The 23,860-nt window shown below is 45.1% G+C and overlaps 2 long non-coding RNA genes across 3 annotated transcripts in view; one reads left to right on the top strand and one right to left on the bottom strand.

Moving 5' to 3' along the window:
- Positions 1–2,377: 2,377 nt before the first annotated feature.
- LOC309803494 overlaps positions 2,378–23,860 on the bottom strand; it is a 67,381-nt gene continuing 45,898 nt past the window's right edge. The window contains exons 5-6 of one of the 2 annotated variants that reach the window (XR_014293957.1): positions 15,689–15,847; positions 2,378–3,512 (exon numbers count right to left, since the gene is read on the bottom strand). This is a non-coding gene — a long non-coding RNA (uncharacterized lncRNA). Of the gene's footprint in view, positions 3,513–15,675; positions 15,848–23,860 lie in introns of both variants that reach the window. The other variant, XR_014293958.1, reaches the window with a different exon arrangement.
- LOC309803097 lies at positions 20,260–22,488 on the top strand. Its single transcript, XR_014293899.1, has 3 exons — positions 20,260–20,340; positions 20,598–20,776; positions 21,648–22,488. It is a non-coding gene; the product is annotated as an uncharacterized lncRNA (long non-coding RNA).

The following is a 23,860-nucleotide window of genomic DNA, read 5'->3' as shown; positions in this document are numbered from 1 at the left end:
TCGCCGCGCTGCCCGCGCTGCCCGCGCTCCAGTCCCGCGTGTTCCCCGAGGGGCGCCGCTGACCTTAGAGACCCCGAGCGGGCGCCCTGAGTGCCCAGCAGATGCAGGGATAAAACCCTCCGACGTGTGCGAAGGTTGTAGCCACAGGCACTCCGGGCCAGTTGTCAAGGAGACCGTCCTGGCCCCGCGGCTCACAACTGTGAAGAAGTCATGTCACCCTCCAACCTGGCCGTCTTGACGGGGGCCCAGCCCCTCTCTCCGTGGTTCTCACACTTCACACTTTGTCGGATCAGAATCGCCCGCCCACCTGAGATGAGTCACGACCCAGAGTGCTAGACCCTCCCCATTTTCTCATTCTTTACACCTGCCAGGTGAGGCTCAGGCAGCTGTGCAGACTAAACCCTTGAGGTGCCTGAAGTACTTGGTAATCTGCAAAGCAGTAGCTAAATCTGAACTTGCGAAATCCACTCGTGCTACTTGTCTGTTTCACTAGCAGGTGTTCCCATTTAATCTCTCTCCAATCCCTGCTTCTTTTCCTCTGAGTGTTAAGACTCTTGCTTTCCTGCTGAGGAGGCAGCAAGCTTAGGCATGGCAGACCTCACGGGAGGAGAGAAAGGTGAGCGTGTCGGCAGCCTAGGGCCGCCATCACAAACTACCGGACGCTGCGGCCTAGACCACAGAAGCTTCTTTTTTCACGGATCTGGAGGCTGGAAGTCCAAGATGGAGGCGTCCGTCAAGAGGGTTGGTTTCTTCCAAGGCCTCTCTCTCCTTGGCCCGCGGGTGGCTGCCTTCTCTGTCTTGGCCTGGTCTCTCCTCTCTATGTGTCTGTCTGTGTCTAATGTTCTCTTTTAAAGACACCAGTCATACTGGATGACAGCCCACCCATAAGACCTCATTTTAACTAAGTTACCTCTTTACAGACCCTCTCTCCAAATACAGGCACATGCTGAGGGACTAGGAGATAGCGCTTCAACAGATGAATTTGGGGGGTTGGGGGGGCAGGGCCGGGGGACGAAGCTCAGCCCATAACAAACAGGGAGCGCCACTGCCCCGAAGGTCCTGGAACAGAATTTGAGCGTCAGCCTTCCCTCGTCCCTACTCATCCCCGTACCCTCCCCGTAGGCTGGCCTGTGTGTGGACTGACGCACCCTGAAAGGCTGAGATTCAAAGCTGGAAGGACTTAAAATCCAGTAACGAAACGGCCCTCTTAGCTCAGGGTCCTCGGAAATACGATCAGGACAACACTGCAGTGTGTGAAATGGATATTGGAGAATGTATCAGCAATCTGGAACCCTGACCCAGCAGATATTTCAGAACCAGCCCATTACAGTCTGTTAATGCCTAAGTACAGAGTCACCCTTACCTTCGTCCTGCCTTTGATGGAGCTATGCCATCTCCAGAAGCCTCCTGAATGAGGGACTGTGTTGAATAAACACAGTAAAGACGCCTCCCTCCTCCTAGCTCCCTGGGAGAACTCTGGCAGCATCGAAGCTAGGAAAGGCAGGAGGAAGCAAAGACAAGGGCGATTTGCACGGATCCCAGGCTCATCAGACCCAGCTGATCTTCAGCAAATCAGTAATAACCCTGAATGTGGGGCCTTCCCAGAGCCTCATTCCCAATCCTCTGCTGGTCCCAGCTTTGCTTTGTGGCTTCATCTACCACCAGGCTACACCGCTCCCCAGCCTCCAAACCCAAGTGGCTACTGGATCGGCTTGGGCACTCCGAAGTCGGTGTGTCTGTCATTAAAGTCCTTCCCCAAACTTTGTCTCCCCGCCTGCACCCTCCATCGGAGTGGATGGCACAGACGCACATCCGAGACAGGACCTGCTTCAAGACACCCGCTACTGTGCCCTTGACGCCTCACAGAGGCCTCCCCGCTTACCCACTCCCACCACCGTTGCCCCGCCAAGGCCCTTTGTACAGTTTCTCCTCTGGTTTTCAACACCGGCCCCCTAAATAGACCCGCTGCCCCAGCCTGCCTCTCCGCCAGCATCATCCACGCTGCTCCTTTAGGGATCTTTCAAAGCCAGAAACCTCGTTATCCTGTGCCCTTCTTAAAACCTCTCAGTGGGTTTCCTTTATGTTTTGGGAGAAAATTCAAGCGCCTTTGCTCCCCTCCCTCTGGAGGCTCATCTCTGACCATTTCCCACCTGTGTCCTTCGCTGGCGCGATAGAGACCATTCACAATGCCTGCAGACTCGAGAGGGCTCCTGCCCTCAGAGCACAAACCTCTAGGACTCTCTTGGTCTAAGGAGACGGTGTCACTCCTCTTCCAGCGTCCTCCAGAGAGCCACCAGGTCTAGGAAGCCCACCCACTCCTTCCTGAATTGGGGGGGGGGTCCCCACAGCACCCCAGGTGCATCTTGGTCGTAGCAGTTAGAATATTGGCCATGATTCCTGGGTCACCCTTCCGCGTCCTCTGTTGAACCAAGAGGTCCTGGACAACAAGATCCTTATCCAGTTTTGTAAGCTGAAGTCTAGGCTGCACTGAATGCTCAAAAAAAAAAAAGTTTGCTTTAAGGAATGAATTAATTCTTAGAAATTCAGAGGATTTAGTCAAATGTGGCATCTGTTAGCAAGTCCCTTATTTGGAGCAAGCTTCACTTTTTCTGACAATACTTGTGAACACTCTCCCTTAAGTCACTTCCTGTTTGAATTATAGGTTCATCCTTTAGAATCTCTAATTAATTTCTATGCTTCCTAAATACCCAGGGTGCCTCGGGGGTTTTCAAGCTGCTGGTCACGAAATCAGTTTTATGGGTAGAGATGAGCATTTTTTTTTAATGAAACAGAATTAAACACATGCATCCTGCCTAGTAAGAGTTAGTATTGTTTTCATAAAACTTTTGTTAACTATAATTCTGAATGTTGAGTGTGTGTGTGTGTGTGTGTGTGTGTGTGTGTGTGTACACAAGGTTGCTGTGTCATCCAATTTATCCCTTCCTGTGGGTCATGGTTAAAAGCTGGGGCAACGCTGTCTTATAGAGGGCTGGAGTTGTGTTCTCACCAGATGACATATTTTTAGAGACTCTGGAAAGGGAGGTCATTAAGCAGAGAACATTTTCTGGAAAGAAATTCTGAGCCAGACTTTTAATCAAGGAATTGGCCAAGTGGAGAGTAAAACACAGGGCTCCCTCTGGCACACAGTAGGTGCCCCATAAGTGCTTTGATTGCCTGGTCTAGGCATGGAGGTGTGTGCGGGAAGTTCTCTTGGCTGGCATCTGTCAAGGAGTAATAAGAAATGAGATCAGTGACACGGAGCAGAGGAAGGAGGCCTGGGTTGTGGCCAGACCTTGCCCTCAGGTTTCATGAGCAGGAGGTGGAGTGACATGGGATTTCCTAACCCGGTTTCCATCACGAATGTTCCAAGATCAAATGTTATGAAGCAAACCTTTGCTGAAATAAAAATACCACTTTCCCTGGGTTAGAGGGGAGATGTAAGTGCTCAAAGCAATGAATTCAGATGAGAAGCTGTATTTTCTCATCTCTGATCGTCGACTCGTCTGGAAAGCCTGTGGAGAGAAGGGCCTAAGTGAGACAGGATTATGAAATGAGAAGTAACAGGTGGCCCTTATAAGACTATAACCTTGAGAGATCTGCCAAGTATTTCCATCCATGTTAGACGCCTTTAACTGAGGAACCGAGACCCAGCCCACAACTATTCAGAAGGCAAGGTCCTCACTCCCTAAAGTTTAGAATCTGCAAAACAAGGTTGCCATGTAAATAAAGAACACATATTATTGCTACTATGTTTTTTCATTGCTTAAGTCGTTCTGATTTGGGCAGATGAGAAGAATAAAAACTTGGACCAGGGGGATAGAGATAAGATTTTGGGAGGGTTGTTAACTTAAAAAAATTTTTTTAGACTTTTTTTTTATTGTGGTAACACTGGTTTTATAACATTATATAAGGTTCATGAACCCAATGTTCTATTTCAAGTTCAATATACCCTACAGCATGCTCACCACCAAAAATTTAGTTTCCATCCATCACCGTACAGCTGATCCCCTTTACCTATTTTACTCTTCCTCTTACCCCTTCCCCTCTGTTCTCTGTATCTACATGTTTGTTTTTGTTTGGTTTGTCCACTTATTTTGTTTTGTTTGTTTTTTATATTCCACATATGAGTGAAATCATACAGTATTTAGACAAGATTTTTAAAAAGAGAAAACAAATAGGGTGGACCAGAGATAGCCAAAATTATAATGAAAAAGATATTCTAGAAGACACTTTCTCTGTTCTCTTGCTTCTAAGTAGAAATACACTTGGCCATGAATATTATAGAATTATATATATATATATATATATATATATTTTTTTTTTTTTTTTTTTTTTTGCTGTACGCGGGCCTCTCATTGTTGTGGCCTCTCCCGTTGCGGAGCACAGGCTCCGGACGCACAGGCTCAGCAGCCATGGCTCACGGGCCCAGCCGCTCCGCAGCATATGGGATCCTCCCAGACCGGGGCACGAACCCGTATCCCCTGCATCAGCAGGCGGACTCTCAACCACTGCGCCACCAGGGAGGCCCTATAGAATTATATTTTAAATTTGAAAGATGGACAAAATCTGAAAGAAATCAGACTGTCACAAGCATGAGTTTTAATAAAACTTTAAAATGGGTTCCAGATTCTTCTTTCAGCTTTTGAACACACACACACACAACAGGATGGGTTGGCCAAAAAAATGTGGTTTCAAAAAATTCCTGGGGACTGAAATATTCTTTGATATTATTTATAACACTAGCCATGTCTCAACCATCTAAACTACCTAGATGGGTGTTCGTTGAATTTTCCCCCCCAAACACAGAGAAGATTCTTTGACCATATTTCACACTCCACTCCCAATTTTGTGTAATTTCACAAGTCATAAACCCTTCTTTAATATCTTGAAAATTAGCAGTAGTTTGGGTACCAACAGGAGGATATAAATGAAGGTACTGATAAAAATGGAAACTATAGGCGGGACAGAGCTAGCTTAGCAGGAGTTTCTCATCTCCTTCAAAGGACCTGCGGGAAGAGGCTACGTAGTGACTGCCCTGACGCTGCTGTCCCTTTAGGAACTGCCAACTCTTTTTGGCTATTCAAATTGGTAGTAAACGCTCATTCTTTGTGTAGCTGAGTTCTGCCCACTCACTACTTCACCTGTCACTTCCTCCTTTCAGCCCCCTGTTGGCTGTGGTCCATTTTCCAGTTTATTTACCTGCTTCTCCATCCTCTGAGGGTTGCAGAGCTAGCCTGCTTGGGTTCAAAGCTGTGTTACTTTGGGCCAGTTATTTAACCTCTCTGTTCCTCAGTTTCCTTATCGATAAACTGGCGGTAATAGTCCTCCTGTCCTGAGGACTTTTATAAAGAATTTAGACCATGCGACTGACAAGGGGCTAATATCCAAAATATATAAACAGCTCATACAAGTCAATATCAAAAAAACAAATAACCCAATCAAAAAACGGATAGAAGACCTAAATAGACATCTCCACGAAGAAAACATACAGATGGCCAATAGGCACACTCAAAAATGCTCAGCATTGCTAATTATTAGAAAAATGCAAGTCAAAACCACAAGTTAGGGCTTCCCTGGTGGTGAAGTGGTTAAGAATCTGCCTGCCAATGCAGGGGACACAGGTTTGAGCCCTGGTCTGGGAAGAGCCCACGTGCCACAGAGCACCTAAGCCTGTGCACCACAGCCCGTGAGCCACAACTACTGAGCCTGTGAGCCACAACTACTGAAGCCTGCCTGCCTAGAGCCCATGCTTCACAACAAGAGAAGCCACTGCAATGAGAAACCTGTGCACCACAACGAAGAGTAGCCCCCGCTCGCTGCAACTAGAGAAAGCCTGCACACAGCAATGAAGACCCAACACAGCCAAAAATAAATAAAATAAAATAAAATAATTTTTTAAAAAGCTTAAAACCCCCCCACGAGTTATCACATCACACTGGTCAGAATGGTTATCATCAATATGTCTACAAATAACAAATGCTAGAGAGGGTGTGGAGAAAAAGAGAACCCTCCTACACTATTGGTGGGAATGTAAATTGATGCAGCCACTTGGAGAACAGTATGGAGGTTCCTTAAAAAACTAAACATAGAGCCACCATATGATCCTGCAATCCCACTGCTGGGTATATATCCAGAAAAGACAAACTGTAATTTGAAAAGATACATGCACCCAGTGTTCATAGCTGCACTATTTACAGTGGCCAAGACATGGAAGCAACATAAGTATCCATTGACAGAGGAATGGATAAAGAAGACGTGTATATACATGTATACACACACACAATGGAATACTACTCAGCCATAAAAAGGGATGAAATAATGCCATTGGCAGCAACATGGATGGACATAGAGATGATCATACTAAGTGAAGTAAGTCAGACAGAGATATGAAATTACTTATATGTAGAATCTAAAAAATAATACAAATGAATCTATAAACAAAACATAAACAGACTCACAAACATAGAAAGCAAACTTACGGTTACCAAAGGGAATGGAGGGGGGATAAATTAGGAGGTTGGGATTAAAGATACGAACTACTGTACATGAAGTAGATAAGCAACAAGGGTTCACTATATAGCATAGGGAACTATATTCAATAGCTTTGAATAACCTATAATGGAAAGTAATCTGAGAATACATATATATAACTGAATCACTTTGCTGTACACCTGAAACTAATACAATACTGTAAATCAACTATATCTCAACCTAAAAAAATGCACATACTATGTGACCCGGAAATTCCAGTGAGAAAAATAAAATTTAGGATAATCCCTCGAACGTGGTAAGTGGTTAGTAACCAGTGACTTAGTTATCGTACATGAAAACTTCACCCGTCGTTCTCTCAGTTAATTGCTTATTTGCACAAGAACCACTTTGGACTCTGTCAATGTTGTCAGCAGTCTGGACACTAGGATGGCCCCTCCACGCACCATCACAAGCATTTCACTTGTTTGTTGCAACACATTTTTCTGCTCCTCGGGCCCTGTGCTGGACCCTCGGTAGAAAGCTACAGGCCGGCATCTTTGTATTTGAGATAACAAAGGAAACAGTTATTATCTGTAGTCACTGACAAGTGAGGTCTGAAGATGTCCAAGTTATATTTCTATGGTGCCTTTCCCAATAGACTGTAAAGCCCTTGAAGGCTGACCCCCACTGTCCTGACTGGAAGGAAATTCGCTTTGCCCTGGGTTTCCTTTCTCAGTAAAGCCAGGATCCCCAGAGTTGTTTAGATAATACTCTGCCCCCTGTCATCCGCTGAGCCCCTCGGGGAGCCCCTCAAAGCTGATCTCCACAACCTCCGACTTCTAGACACACCAGGGGCTGGGCTCAGGAATGGTGCCTTTGTGCTAGGACCCAAGCAGAGACACCAGAACAGAGCTACCAAGGGGGACCCGCAGGGGCTAAAGTCATGACAGAGGCATAGAAATTAGCCAGTGAAGAAAGAAAGAAAGAAAACCCCACGGAGACAGTCTATTCGCATTTCAAGGGTATTACACACGAATTATTAGTTTCATTTTTCTGCCAGCACAAAACCACCTAAGTGACCTTGAGAATACCATCCCTACCTTCTGCCTCATGGGTCTAGCGCTAGGCCCTGCCTCCACCAGCCAGGTGAGAGCTACTCTGGCCCCTTCGCAGCGAGCCCGGGCTGGGCCACCCCCACGCACCAGTGGGGCTGGGCCCACAGGCACGCAGCACCATCTGTGTGTTTTGGAAAGTTTCTGGAACCCCTTACAATCTCTCTCCCACCCAGAGCCCTACGCCTGAATCTAAGCCCTTTGCCTCCAGTTCTACTCCTGGCAAGACAGCAAACAGCCTCCTATCGATCGTCGCAGAGATGATATTCCGTGAGGGAGCCAGAAGCTTCGTGCTTTTCTTCTATCACCTAGCTACCGCAGGGGGGAGATGTTTTTTTGGTTTTTTTGGTTTTTTGGTTTTTTTTTTTTTCTCATTCCACCCTGTTTATTAAAAACAGCCCTTTTGGGCTTCCCTGGTGGCGCAGTGGTTGAGAGTCCGCCTGCCGATGCAGAGGACATGGGTTCGTGCCCCGGTCCGGGAGGATCCCACATGCCGCGGAGCGGCTGGGCCCGTGAGCCGTGGCCGCTGAGCCTGCGCGTCCGGAGCCTGTGCTCCGCAACGGGAGAGGCCACAACGGTGAGAGGCCCGCGTACCGCAAAAAAAATAAAAATAAATAAATTAATTAAATAAAATAAAAACAGCCCTTTTATCCTCCTTATCAACTCTTGCCGAACTCTAAACCAGGGTTCTATCTCATGTGACAGGATAAAAAGTAAGTAATTCTCCCCTTCGCCTTGAACTGGAGCAACACAGGAAATAAAAGACGAGCCACGCAGTCAGAGGCCTACAGAGCCTTTTCCTGGTACGGGTGTAAATCTAAGATGTGCCTCTGACTCTAACCTGATCTGCCTTGGAGAAGATGATGTAAGAAGAGGCTTAAAGAAACCCAACTCCAGAAAATTAAAGCCAATAGGCTTGCTCAGCCAGGACAGAAAGGGCATTGGAACCATCCAGAGGTATCACCCGACCTGATAGAAATCACAGGGTCTCGCCTACCATGCTCGGACACGGTCTGTGTACAAGAGCTGGGCTGGCACAACCAGAAGGCTTGCAGTCAAGTTACAGTACTGTCTTATGACCCGACCCTGGAAATTGCAGCTAAACCCCAGAGGCACATCCCTCAAGAGGGCTCAGAGAGAACCAGCAGGAAATCTGTGCTGAAGATCAAAATCTGGGGTTAATCACTGGTCTTAAGAATAGCGCTTTCTTCCAGACAGTGTAATAGATCTTTCCTAAGAGATTAAGACAGCAGCTACAGAGCCAGCCAGGAACCTGCCCATGTTGCCAGGGCCCGCGGCTGGGTGTTTGGGGCATGGTGGCCAGGCTGGGTTGGTGGACCTTAGGCATCGTGCCCACCTTGTGATTGCTGCCGCTACTGGGTTCTTACCCCATCCCCCGCCGTGATGCTAGTTATCTTGTCTCTGCCCCTCCCCCACTCCTCACTGCCCCTCTTTCCCTCAGTTAACAGGTAAATAGTACTGGTCAGGCTGCTTTCAGCTAAAAGTAATAGACAGTCCTCCTCCTGTTAGCTTAAAGAGCGAGGCTCCATTAGGAGTCATGCAGAGGGTTTTAGGATTTGCTCGGTCTGGTGACTTTAAAGTCTGTTTCCCTGCAGGCTCTTTTTGCAAGCCTCATCCTCAGGCTGGGGGCAAGAAGATGCTGCAGCTGTTTGCAGACCTCATGCCTATGCTTGACAATGTCCACAAAGAGAAAGGAAAAGTCACTCCTGGAAGCTCTTTAAGAAGGCTGAGAAATGAATTTCCCCTAAGCCTCCAGAAACTTAAAGTCTCTGTTTGCAGGCCATTGGCTCCAATTACATGTGCTCGTTCCTAAATCAGTCACCAGCAAGAGAGGAGGAGTCCCCCTTGAGCAATCGGGCCACCCCTGGAGTTGAGGGCATCCATCCTGTTCCCCTTGAGGCCCTGTGACTATGGGGGGAAGGGGAGAGGTCTGAACAAAACCAGGGTTCTGTCACCAAAAAATAAGGGATGGAAAGGATGCTGACTAGGTGGTTATGGTGTCCTCTGCCACAGGATACGTATTTATTAACTTTTTTAATAATCATAAATAAAAGCTCTGGTAATCATTATGCTTTCCCCCATAATTGTGTCCCTCCTCCTTCAGGGAACACGGTAGCACTGAACTTCTTGACCCCCCTGTGAGGCTGTGTCACCAGATCTGGCCAGTGAGCTGTGAACTGAAGTGATGCGTGTGTCTTCTGGGCCAGAACATTTAATTGCCTGCCCTAGTTTCTCCAGGCAGTTCTTTTCCTCTGCCACAGGGACCAGCAATGGTCCAGATAACGGCTGTCCCATCAGCCTTGTCCTGGAGTGAGGACAGTGCAGACCAGGGCCTCCAGGCCACATGCAATGAACAAGTGGCATGATAAAGAAAAAAAAAACACACTTTGATGTTTTGAGATAACTTGTTACTGCAGCAAAAGCCTAGTGTATTTCAGCTGATACAGTAGCTTACATCTATTGAGTGTTTCCCGTGTTCCAGGCATGTGACAACACATTATCACTAGTTTCAATGTATAGGAGAAGTCAGGAGTGGTGGAGGCTCCTACCCACACCCCCAAGACGACCTCACTCCTAGGCATTTATACCAATTGGAACTTGCCTGAGGATGTATCTAAGTTCGGATTGCTCCACCACACAGCAGATAAATGTCCTAAGGATTTTGGAGCAGAGAACAAGTGAGTATTGGTGCATGTGAATAGGAGTCATCAGAAAAAGATCAGGAACATTCAGGTATACACGAACGCTGGGACTCCAATAAGAGGAGAAGGGGGAAATATGCCATTGGAATAAAATTCTCCATGGTTCTCTTGTGTTTCTGCACACCTTGTGATCAATGCACTGATCTGCCTTTTGTTCCAACTACCTTGTCAAGGATGTTTGTACAGCAAATAGTTTGGAGGCTAGCGATAATGCTTCCCCCAGAGCAAAGATCGGGTTTGCCTACCCCCTTGGAAGGTAGAGATGGTATCTTCCTCTGAAGCAAAGGCAAGAATACTTACTTTCCAGTATGATAAAGACAATGTCTTGCTTCCTAGCAAAGCAGGCATGCTTAATGCCCATTATAATATGAGCCAGGCTCCTTAAGCACAAGGCTCCTCTCCTGCAATGCAGCCCACTGGGTGTGTAGCTGTCATCATCGTGTGGGAATTGATACTTTGGTGCAAAAATTCTGATACACTAGTTACTGCTATTGCCGTGGGTAACAGACTGTCCTTTGTCTCTGACCCAGGAATCTCACGTCTCCTGGCAGCACTTATGGAACTGGGGCAGGCTAACTTTTTAGCCTGCCAGTAGGGTGAATCTCAGACCCTTCATAATTCCGGACACACGTGGTTGTTGATGGACAGGTAACATTCCAAATGAAGCATATAGAGAGAAGTTAGAGAGAAACCTTTTTTGTCTCAGGAATTTGCCCAGAGAAATTGATCTTCTTCCTATTAATATCCATTATTTTCCTCTCTTAAAACTGGTAGATGATTAAAAAGAGAATTTTCTCTAGAATCTTCACATCCACCTGAGAATCTAAGCAACCGGCTTGTGAAACTAAACCAGAATGCTACCCGGGGACATCATTCTCAAACTGCCTGATGGAAGGTCTGCTCTTGCAGCCCCTGCGTTCTGTCTTCAAATATCAGAAAACCTTGGCCCTCCAAGCTTCCAAATTGTAAGTGAAATCTGCTCAGTGAGAATCTGATTTGAACAGAGCGTGGAATTGATTCTAAGGGTTTGGTATAAGCTTTAACATCTGACTTATAAATATGTCACCTGCTATGTGCTGAATGAAGAAAACTTACTACAGACAACCCGGGCTCAGAGAACAATGGATTTTGCAGAGTTCTTTGCGTGCAACTACACACTTCGCCCCGCAGTATTCAGTGTCAAAAGTTTAAGTAGGGCTTCCCTGATGGCGCAGTGGTTGAGAGTCCGCCTGCCGATGCAGGGGACGCAGGTTCGTGCCCCGGTCCGGGAAGATCCCACATGCCACGGAGCGGCTGGGCCCGTGAGCCATGGCCGCTGAGCCTGCGCGTCCGGAGCCTGTGCTCTGCAGTGGGAGAGGGCACAACAGTGAGAGGCCCACGTACCACAAAAAAAAAAAAAAAAAAGTTTAAGTAATTCCTTATAAGACACCACAGAGTTATGACAGGTCATACAGGAGATAGGGATGCAAGTATATTTTTACCTTTGCAAAAAACAAAGGACAAAATAAGACAACCTGCATGGAATTGAGACCATCCGAAGATAATCTCTAGACCTATCCAAGTCACTGAGTCAGACTTCAAGGAGTAATTTTTATAAATGAACCTCCATTGTGTCAAGCTGCCTCTCAATCATAGATTATCTGAGTCTATGAGATGTGTTGGGGAAAACCTCATAGAATAAAAATGAATCATCAGTATGGCATTTCAGCAAGACCTCAACCCATTTATTTTCCAGTATTAAGTTCCTTCACTTATTAATTCAATCTGAATAATTTCCAGAATGCTTATTAATGTGTTAGGCTAAAACAGATATAGTCCCTGCCCTTAGAAATGTTCACTCAAGAAGGTTTGACTTTGATGTTAAGTGCCTTGAAGAAAAAGTAAATAGTGTTGTGAAAGCTTATAATAGGAGCCCTACCCACTTCTGGGAGGCTCAAGAAAGGCTTCCCTGAAGATGAGACATTGGAGCTGAAATCTCAAGGCTTTAAAGGGATTTACTGTGCAAAGAAGTTGGGGATGGAACAGGGGTGACAGGGGGAGGTTAGAAGATTATTCCAGGCTGAGAGAACAGCATGTCCAAAGGCCTAGTGGCAGATGCATCCTTTTTACTTTTAGGGCAATGAAAAGGATCAAGTCCAAAATCTGGGACCATTTGAGCAACAAAATATATAATGATAGCAATAGATTATATTATAGAATAAAATAAATATCCACCAGGCCACAGTGATAATCAACAATCAAATAAATAAATGAGCAAGAAGATAAGCTATTCTTACAGTAGAATTCCAATTAATAAACTTAAAAAGATAATGGACATAGAAAATCACCATTTGAAAAACACCACAGTAATAATTACTGCATGCAAGAATCATCAACTGGTGATAAAACTGGCAGGTAAAACTATGATGAGAAACATTATACTTACATAGAGTCAAAATCTCTCTTCTCCCCATCCCTCCAATAAAGGGTAACTTTACGATGCAGACACCATCTTGACCAAGGGCTCAAAGTTAACAACACCAGTAATGAGATGTGGATATCATGTACCTCCTAATACGATACACTGAGAAGGACACAACATCACTTCTGTGATATTCTTGCCAAATTATTTGTAACTTGAATTTAACCATGAGAGAACATCAGACAAACCCAAACTGAGAATCATGCTACTAGATAACTGGGCTGTGTTCTTCAAGATTGTCAAGGTCATAAACCACAAAGGAAGAATGGGAAACAGCTCCAGACTGGAGACCAAGAAGACATGGCACGCACACGCACTGAGTGATCACTGGATCCTGAACCAACTGTTCAGATTCAGGTAAGGTGTGTAGATTAATTAATAATATTGCATGTTTTGGACAACGAATGTTGCCTGTCATTTCAGTAAACAAAAGATGCTGCCGCCATCAAGCCAGCAGCCACTGTAGCCAGCCCCAACGGTGCACCCCGAGGGGAACTCAGGATGGAGAAAAAGAGGACACTGGCCCTGGAGAGTTAAGGTGCACATCAAAGGAATGATTTCAATAAGCTCAGACTTGCATTTTCCCATACCTAGAAAAGCGCTAAATCAGTTAATTTAAGATGTCTGGTTTTTCTTTAATTAGCAGTAACTTTTTTTTTTTTTTTGCGGCACACAGGCTTCTCACTGTTGTGGCCTCTCCCGTTGCGGAGCACAGGCTCCGGACGCGCAGGCTCAGAGGCCATGGCTCACGGGCCCAGCCGCTCCGCAGCATGTAGGATCCTCCTGGACTGGGGCACGAACCCGTGTCCCCTGCATCGGCAGGCGGACTCTCAACCACTGCGTCACCAGGGAAGCCCCAGCAGTAATGTTTTGATGTTTGATACCAGGCTTCTGCAGCAAAACCTCCTCTATATCCTGGCTTCTCCCTTGCCTCTTTGGAACAGTCCCTCAGAGCTTGCTGAGAGGCTCTATCTCAGACTCAACTCCTCAGTAAGTCCGCCGAATAAAACCTAATTCTAAATAGGTTGGGCGTGTTTTCAGTCAATAATATTAATGTTAATTTCTGGATTTTGTTAATTTGTTAAAAATGTTAATTTTTGAATTTTATACTCTGGTCATGTAAGATGTTCACATTTAGAGAAGCTGAGTGAAGGACATATGAGAAATCTTTGTACTATTTTTGCAACGTTTCGTACGTCTGAAATTATTTAGAAATGAAAAGTTAAAGACACAGTGAGTTAAAGGAAGAAAAATGAGTCAGCTGAAACACAGAAAGTGACAGGAGCCTGGTGATGTGGCAGCTTGAGCAGGCACAGGGCTTTGTAGGCAACGTCAGAGATTTGAGTCTTCACCCCAAGAGGAAAGGAAGACATTGAGGGATTGTAAATGGTGGAGAGAGGGATGAGATTTGCGTTTTCCAGCGATCACACTGGCTGCGGCGAGGAAAATGGGTTCAGTTCAAGGCAGGCTGGAATACATGTGGGGAGGTCAGAAACAGGTCCTTGCAAGACAGCAGGGGAGAGGATGCCGCAGGCTTGGTCTAGGGTGATGACAGCGAGAACGGATGAACACGAGGAGACTCTCGAGATATTGAGGAAGTAAAAACATAGAGTGATGTGGGCGTGGACAAGGACCAGGTGGTGGGAGTCCAGGATGAGTATCCATGTCTGGCTTGCCCGAAGAGAAACAGAGAAGCTATTCACCAAGAGAGAGCACACACTGCGAACAGAAGCGATGTGTGAGTTGAGCCTTGGATACTCTGAGTTTGAGGTCCCTCTTATGGACCCGGATGGTGATGCCAGAACAGGCATTTGGAGGTTAGGGGAATGAAACTCAGGGGTAAAGTCTGAGGTGGAGATAACAACTGGTCGTTGAAGCCACTTGTCCCAGAATCGTGGGGGAGAGACATTTAAACAAAGTAGTTATGATTTATTCTAGAGCGTAAAACAATTGGGGTATAAATAAAGATCTGTGTGAGCAGAAAGAGAAGTAGCTGCTAATGTCGGTGAGTGAGTACGGCTTTCTTAGAGGAGGTGCTACAGAGACGAGCTTAGAAGGATGGACAGGAGTTTGTTACACTGATGTAGAGGAATCTTTGGGCAATCTGCATGAATATTCCTGTTTCTTTAACTAGTAGGGGTCCAGCCCCATAGGTCCAGCTAACAGGAAGTGGCTATTAGTCAGCTACCTGGGCTCGACAAGTGGAAAGAAGGCGGTGCGTTTGCAATTGCCCAGCTGGTCTTTCTTTGCTCTTTTCCCTAACAGGGCATATTCTGAACTCCATCCATAGCGCATGCACGCTCCAGAATTTTCCTCCTTCCCCTCTTCTGCAATGCCCCTCCCGTCAAAAGTCCCCAAACCCTACCTACAGGGCACTACAGACCATTTCCAAGGTAACGGTTCTTTCAAAAATTACTTGTTGGCTCATGCGTTAACGGTTGGGTAATGACTGACTTAGGGGCATTTCCATTTTAATGAGGATTGAAGCATTCCCGGTGGAACCAGTCTTAAACTGCGGAACGACAGCATTGTAGCAGGAATTGCAGGTTCCAAAGGGCTTTTCTTCAGGGCCTCACAGGAAGTACCCATATTCCAAATGACCCCGTGTCATTCAGGACTATTTTCCACCTTCCCACACAGAGACATACACTGTCCTCCCATCAATGACTTGGCCTGAGGTCACAGTGGTTAGCAGAGGGGTTCGGAGGGAGGACACCTGTCTGACGATTGCATATCAGAATCTCCGGTGATTCTGAGAAACTGCCCAGGGGATTCTGAGTTGCTCAGAGGAAGGAAGGACTTCTTTCTTCCCTCTTCCCCCAAGCTTGTGAACCACTTTCAAAAACCCGTAATTCCTCTTCCCAGGGTCAGACTAACGGAATTCGTATCTCTAGGTTGGTTCAATTACCCTGCAGGGTCACCTGTGATCTTGGCTAGCTTCTGTCTGAGCCCTTGTTCTTAGGGGAAGCCGTTTCTTGGGTAGCATTTCCAACCATACACGCTTTTCATGAATTTCTTCTGGTAGTTTCCCGAGTACTGCCGGAGAGCACATACCCTTTGCCCAGTGCTTTCGCTGATGACTAAAAAAAACAAAAAAACAAAAAAACAAGGACTCATTTTAGCAGAAAGTCATGTTAAAACAATTTATTAAACTAGCAAAAGGAGAAGTTAGCAATTGAAATGACAATAAACAGTACCATTTACAGGAACATAAAAACCTCAGAATGCTTAGGGACAGATTTAGCAAAACAGACACAACACCTGACAGTGAGAACTATACAATGTTTCAGAGAGAAATGAAGGAGACCTGAATAAATGGAGTGAAATACTATGCCCCTGCATTGGAAGATACTGTTTTCATATCAGTTCTTTCCAAATTGACCTATAGAATAAAGGCACTCGCAATAAAGATTCCAGCAGGTTTTAAAAATATATAAATTGACAAGCTGATTCTAAAATTTATATAGAAGTGCAAAAGATCTGTAATAGCTAAAACAGTTTTGAAATAAAAGAGCAAAGTTGGAGGACTTACACAGTTGTCCCTTGGTATCCTTGGAGGACTGGTTCCAGGACACCCCATGGATACCAAAACCCATGGATGCTCAAGTCCCTTTTATAAAATGGTATAATATTTGCATATAATCCATTCACATCCTCCCATACACTTTAACACTTCTCTATATTACTTATAATACCTAACACAATGTAACTGCTATGTAAATAGTTGCCTGTGCATAGCAAATTCAAGTTTTGCTTTTGGGAACATTCTGGAGTTTGGGGTTTTTTTAAAGAATATTTTCAATCTGCGGTTTGTTGAATCAGAGGATGTGGAACCCATGGATACAGAGGGCTGATGGTACTACTTAATTTCAAGACTTAACATAAAGCTATAGAAATCAAGATAATGTGGTATTGGTGTATGAACAGATATACAGATGGAAGAAACAGAATAGAATTCAGAAATAGGCCCACACATACACAGACAATTGATTTTTGACAAAGATGCCAAGGCAATTTAATGGGGAAATGATAGTCTTTTCAGGGCAATGGTCATATAGTCATATATATGTATTGGCAATACAAACGACAAAGTCCTTGTTTCAGAATATTTAAGAACTCTTAGAACTTAATAATAAGAAACAACTCAATAAAAAATGATCAAAAAATTTGAAGAGACACTTAATACAAGAATGGCCAGTTGGCACATGAGAAGACGCTTAATGTCATTAGTTATAGAGAAATGAAAGTGAAAAGCACAAAAGAAACCACTGCACACCCATTAGAATGTCCAAAATTAAAGAGACACCAAGTCCATAGCCAGTGTTGGCAAGGATGTAAAGCAATGGAACTCATACACTGCTGGTGGGAAAGCAAAACTCTGCAACCACTGTGGAAAGCACATTGGCAGTTTCTTCTAGAGATACACTTTAAAGGATCCACCCAGAAATTCTATTCCTAATATTTATCCAAGAGAAATGAAAACATATGTCCACAGAAAGATGTGTAGACACATGTTCAGAGAAGCTTAATTCATAACAGCCCCAAAGTGGAAACAACCCTAATTTCATCCACAGGTGAATAGATCAACAGATGGAGGTCTAGTGACACAAGAAAATGCTAGTCAGCCATAAAAACAAGAACACACTGTACACAGTGACACGGATTGTTCTCAGAAATGTTATGCTGAGAAAAAATAGCCTGACACAGCAAAGAGTGTGCCCTGTATGATTTCATTTATATGAAATTCCAGAAAAGACAGATCTAATCTATAGTGACAGAAAGCAGATCAGTGGTTGCCTGGAGCTGGGGAGGAAGGATTGAGAGAGAAGCACTGCAAAGGAATTTTCTGGGGTGCAGCCTGTGATCACTATCTTGACTGTTCTGGTGGTTACCTGAGTGTACAAACTTGTCAGAACCCATCACAATGTACACTTTGAAGTCGGTGCATTTTATTGAATTAAAATCATACCTCAATCAAGTTGATTTGAAAGAAAAAGCATTTAGTGAGTAGAAAAGACTATGCTATACAAATATCAAGTTGAGAGAAGGCTACATACAGACAGAGAGTCAGAATTCCTGGGAGACCCCAGTCTGCAAGACGCACTCACTTTCTGGGAGACGCTGGTCCTTCTCAGAGCTGCCCCACGGGCTTGGCGTGGGAGCCGGCTGATGTTCCTGGCCACCTTGAGACCCTTGCACATGCTGGGTCATGGGAGGGGCTGGGAGTTCTGTTTCAGCCCTTGCTGGAGGACCTTGCCTGCTCTTGTCAGCTCTGCTGCCTGCTTCCACCTGCAGCCACCTTTCCCAGGACTCCCGGCATGTGCAGAAGCTCGCGCCTGCCTACCCAACTTTCCACCTGAGGCCCAAGTCTTCTCAGAGTTCACAGAGGCAGGCGACACAAGCCTTCTGCCTTCATTTGCCCTTTTTCGCTCTTCTCCTCACTGCTTTTTCTTTCTCAGCCCCCAAATCACACCCTATTTCTGTTGGACTCTCCTAGCATCTCTCTCCCTCCTCAGTTCTTAGTTCCCACACCCTGATTTCGTGTCTCAATATCATGGTGACACAGCCTGTGAGAAGATTCAGGAGTTGCCCTCTGATTTCAGAGGGACCTAAGGGCTCAGGAAAGGATGGATGGCCCCAAAGGAGCCAGCGGCCACCAACACGACGCCGGTCATACGGAGACTTCAGTGAAAGCTTCCTCCAAGGAATGGCAGTTGGCCATTTATCCAGAAATAGCCTGTTGAAGATGAATACACTTTTTTCTCTTATTTATTTATGTTTTTATTTTATATTGGAGTATAGTTGATTAACAATGCTGTGTCTGTTTCAGGTGTACACACTACTACATATAAAGTAGAGAACAAACAAGGACGTACTGTATAGCGCAGGGGACTCTGCTCAATATTGTAATAACTTAGATGGAAAACAACTTGAAAATGAATACAGTTTTGATTGTTCTTTATTTCTAAGAGTAGACTACAAACTCCTTGGCTTTGCCCGCCAGGCCATCACAATGCGGTCTTGGGAGATTCCTGGGAACCCGGCCCTAGCTTGTCCTCACCCGCCACCCCATCCCACTTGGTAACGCTTCAAGCCTCAGCAGAAAAGTGAGCGTGAGTCCCTCCTTGACCCCCCTCTACCTGTCTCTGTTACGGCATCTATCACAGAGTCCCGTGGGGACTCATCTGCCTGGGCCTCTCACCACAGAAACATCCAACAGGGCAGGTAAGCTTTTGTGACCCCCAAGCCTAGCACTGCTTCTAACCCATAGTAAGTGCTCGAATCTTTATATCGTGGTGCTCAGTGCTGTAAGAGACACAAAAACTGCCTAAGGCTTAGTTTGCATCTCCTGGAGATCGCAGGCCAGAAGGCAACTGAACATGCAGGCAGCTGCAATCCAAGGGAAACTGCCGGGTAAGTGCTTCGTTAAATGTCGGACAGGACAAAGCAGCAAGGAAGAAGGTTTCAAGTCAAACTGTTGGCACCGATGTTTGAATTTACTTAATTATAAGGGCTAATTTTCAGTGAGTGGTTTCTCTGCGCCACAGACCAGCTATGTGTTTACATGATGGATCAGTTTCCTGTGGCTGCCCAAACAAAGCACCAGAAACGGGGTGGCTGGAGACCACAGAAATTTATTCTCTTCCAGTTCTGAAGGCTGGAAGTCCAAAATCAAGGGGTCGGCAGGGCCGTGCTCCCTCTGAAAGCTCTAGGGGAGAATCCTGCCTTTTTGCCTCTTCTAGCTTCTGGCGGTTGCTGACAGTCCTTGATGTTCCTTGGCTTGTGGCTGCTTCACTCCAATATCTGCCTCTGGTCTTCTTCCCCATGTGTGCATATATCTGTGTGTTCTCTCCTTTTCTTATAAGGAGGAGGAGATGGATTTAGGGCCCACCCTAACCTAGTATGACCTCATCTTAACTGATCACATCTGCCAAGGCTGACTTTCCAAAGAAGTTAACATTCTGAGGTTCCAGGTGGATGTGAATCAAGGGGGCGCTATTTAACCCACTTTACATGCCTGATCTCCTTTAACTGTGACCATGAACGTATGAGGTAAACGTTATTACAATCCCCATTTGATACATGAAGACATGGAGGTGTCCAGAGCTTAAATGGCAGCCCAAGGGAACATTCCAGAAACGCTAGGAATTCTGGTGTCAGAGCATTTTATCACACTGTGATCTTCCACTCTTAAGACTTAACGAAGTTTTAAAATTGTAAAATATATCATTCATTTAAAATAGTGAATGTAAAATGAATGTACATATTAGCGAATATTAATAAAATGAATACCCACGTACCCATCACTCAGCTTACAAAGTAGGACAGTACTGGTGCCTTAGAAGCACAATCCTGTTTTACCCCCTCCACCCACAGTGTGAATCTGAGATCACCCCCTAATAAACATTCTGCATGCTGACATGCTGACGTCCATCTCTGAGTCAGCTCCCCAGGGACCCCGCCTCTGAGGACTGGCACCAGCAATGGTCTAAGAAAGCGCACTTTCAGATGGGATTTTGGAGATCAACATCCCACCAGCTGGGGACGATAAAGATTCCATCCCTGTTGGCTGGTGAGTCATGAAGAGCTCTGTGAATTTAGAAACGTAGTCTGGTCTCTCTGTGTCTGGGGAAAGAAATCTTCTTTGAGATACTGAATACTGGGGGGAAGAAGTGGGTAGGACATCAAGCCCACAGTGGGCTGTTCTGTCAGTGGTTTCCACCTGAGGCTGGGGGCTCATGGAGGGGAAGGAATTCCAGGATGGGGGACGCACCTCCCACAGCCCCAAGTCAACTCTGATCCCTCCCCCATTCACTCCACTGTCGGCAGCTGGGATGGAGGTGGACAGCGGGGAAAGTAGGCAGGAAGGCTGTTAGAACTAGAAGAGGAGGTTTTCCAAAGGCACGGATGCCCCTTTCCTGGCTGGGAAGCATGATCATCACCATCTGACTTTATCAACTGGCCCTTCTCTTGAATTGGAAAAATCACCTAGGTAACATATTACTTATGTAAGTACTGTAGAATACTTATCACTTAAAGTGTTATTATTATTATTATTATCATCATTTATTTATTTATTTATTTTTGGCTGTGTTGGGTCTTTGTTTCTGAGTGCAGGCTTTCTCTAGTTGTGGCAAGCGGGGGCTACTCTTTGCTGTGGTGTGCGGGTTTCTCATTGTGGTGGCTTCTCTTGTTGCGGAGCACGGGCTCTAGGCACACGGGCTTCAGTAGTTGTGGCACGTGGGCTTCAGTAGTTGTGGCTTGTGGGCTCAGTAGCTGCGGCTCGCGGGCTCTAGAGCGCAGGCTCAGTAGTTGTGGTGCACGGGCTTAGTTGCTCCGTGGCATGTGGGATCTTCCCGGACCAGGGCTCGAACCCGTGTCCCCTGCAATGGCAGGCGGATTCTTAACCACTGTGCCACCAGGGAAGCCCTTATTATTATTATTTTAAATCCTCTGAAAAGGCAAACATTAACCACCATCTCAGAAATATAATAATTTCAGTGGTAAACAGAGGACATTTTTGTTTCATTTTATCTTTTTTATTAAGGTATAATTGACATACAACATGATATTAGTTTCAGGTATATGACATAATGGTTCTATATTTGGATATATCGTAAAATGATTACCACACTAAGTCTAGTGAAGTAGACTCTAGTTAAGCAGAGAACATTTTTTCATGTGCGATTCAGTTATACATACATATATATGTATATATTCTTTTTCATCTTCTTTTCCATTGTGGTTTATTACAGGATATTGAATCCAGTTCCCTGTGCTATACCGTAGGACCTTGTTGTTTATCTCTTTTATGTATAGTAGTTTGTAGAGAACACTGTTGAAGTGTAGAATTAAGGTAAAGGTGTTTTCTCTTGCTAGAGTTGTTTCTGAAGAGGTCTTGGCGCAAACTCCTGCAGTGTGTCGAACCCCATCGTCACACTGTGTACTGTGGATCCAGGCCATGCCAGAGGGCGAATGCTGACTCACAAAGGGAAACCAAGAGAACTGCCAGCCTCTGCTGTATCAGATCAAGTCAGCTGTGAACGTGCTTTTCTTCAGTCCCGCGCGCCCAGGACCCGGAGACTCAGGCAGCTAGTGAGGCTTCTTCTCTGCGTGTCAGTCAGAGGAAGGGCACAGGGACACCTCGCAGCCTGACCTCCACCACCACTGAGTCACATTCACTCAACACGTGAAAATCCAATGGAAATAATAAATGGGTGATAGAACCTTTTACAAGAAATAGAAAATCTAGCAGGACTTTTGAGGATGGTAGGAAAACAAGCTCTCGGATAACGTGGTTTATGTTCCTTTCCCTTTTGTTTTTGTTGCAGTTTTCTTTTTTCTGCCTTAGGAGGCATTTGTGATTTGTATGTTCTGTAGAAAAGAGGAGCATGGAAATTCTAAATATGTTCCAGGAATTTTCAGTGTCACTATTTCTGAAAAACGGAAGCCAGTTTTTAAAAATGGTAAATGGTGCTCAAGTCACATTCTGCTTTAAAAGTTTGTAACAAATACAGACGAATTAAAAAGAAAAAAAAAAGATAAATGCAGTACATGCATTAAAAAATTTCAAATAGTTGAGAAGGATATAAAAGATGAAAATAAATTTTTCTTTTATGCCTCCTCTACCTAAAGATAGCCATTATTAACAATTTCTTATATATCCTTCCAGAGTTTTCCATGCATACACAACATTGAAAAAAACATTTAAAAATTTGTATATAATATTATGACACCCTTTTTGAATAATTATTTATTATATATTTAATAATATATTGGCATGCTTCATTTCAACACATACAGATTTACTTTATTATTTTTAATAGCTACATAGTATTCTTTCTGTAAATGTGCTTTATAAAGCAGTCCCCTATTCATGGACATTTAAGTTATCTTCAGATTTTTTAAAATATTACAATATTGCAGTGAATATTCTTTATTCATATATTTTTGTACACCCACAAATATATCCATAGGATAAATTCCTAAAAGCCAAGTCAAAGGGTTCGTACATAAAATTTTTTACAGATATTACCATGGTCTCCATAGAGGCCTTTATATCTGACCATCAATCAATGAAGGGAGTTTCCCTAAATCCTCACCTATCTTAGGTTTTATAAAACTTTTAAGTCTTTGCCAACTGATATGGAAAAAAAAATGTCTTCTTTGTTTCAATTTGCATTTCTCCCATAAGTGTCTCCATTTCAATTTTTAGCAAAAAGAAGACAAAACATGCTGTGCAACTGCAGAAAGAGCGATTTGTGACCAGCAATATTTTGCGTCCCTTGACCTAATTATGTCCGCTCTCCAGATATTTTCATGAAGCAGGTAGCTTTTGAGAAAATCCAAAAAAGGTACAGTCGGAGATGGTTTATTTATAAACGAGTCTGTTGGTGAGGAAACACTGATGCCGATGTCCAGGCACAGTTCCGACTCTGCAGCTCTGCAGCCACCTGCAGGGCTGCGGGTCGCAGGGATGTTGTCGACAGCTGGAACGCTCTGCGGTCCAGCACTGACCTGGCCTCAGCACCTGAGCAGAGCCAGGCTTGCTGGAGGCACGCACTCCTAAAGCAGCCCTTTGTTTTCACTTCTGGGGAGCTGGCAGAGGAGCAGCTGTTTAGAACTTCATAAATAAGGCATGGATTAACTCGGCTGGTTTTCTTTGTCTCACTGCCCCTGCCCCTGTAGTGACCCTACTGGGTGTCACAGCAGGTACAGAATGAACAGATCCAGGGCAGGGGACCTGTCCATCTGTGCACAGATTTCCAGCTGCTCACCACCCGCCTTGGTCATCTTTGGAGGCCACGCTTGCTTCCTTTGTGACACGGATTGCCACACGACCGACTTGTTCACCTACATGACTCCAGCTGTATCTGGATGGTTTAAACGTGGCCCATCAGTTCGGGCAGCAGGGAATAGGCACGTTCTAGGTGCTGCACGGATCCTGGCCCCAGGGCAGCCAAGTGGCCGCCTCTTCCTTCCCAGATGCTTTTTCTTGGGCCACATGGAAAAGTCACCATATGGCACAGTGGTTCACACTCAGGTCTTGAATCCCATGTGCTGCGGTTTGAATCTTGTCTCCTCTCATTAAT

This window comes from Mesoplodon mirus (assembly GCF_964341445.2).
Source record: "Mesoplodon mirus genome assembly, chromosome: 4".
Taxonomy (NCBI): Eukaryota; Metazoa; Chordata; class Mammalia; order Artiodactyla; family Ziphiidae; genus Mesoplodon; species Mesoplodon mirus.
The sequence above is the reverse complement of the archived record's forward strand: the minus strand, read 5'-3'. Positions and strand labels throughout refer to the sequence as shown.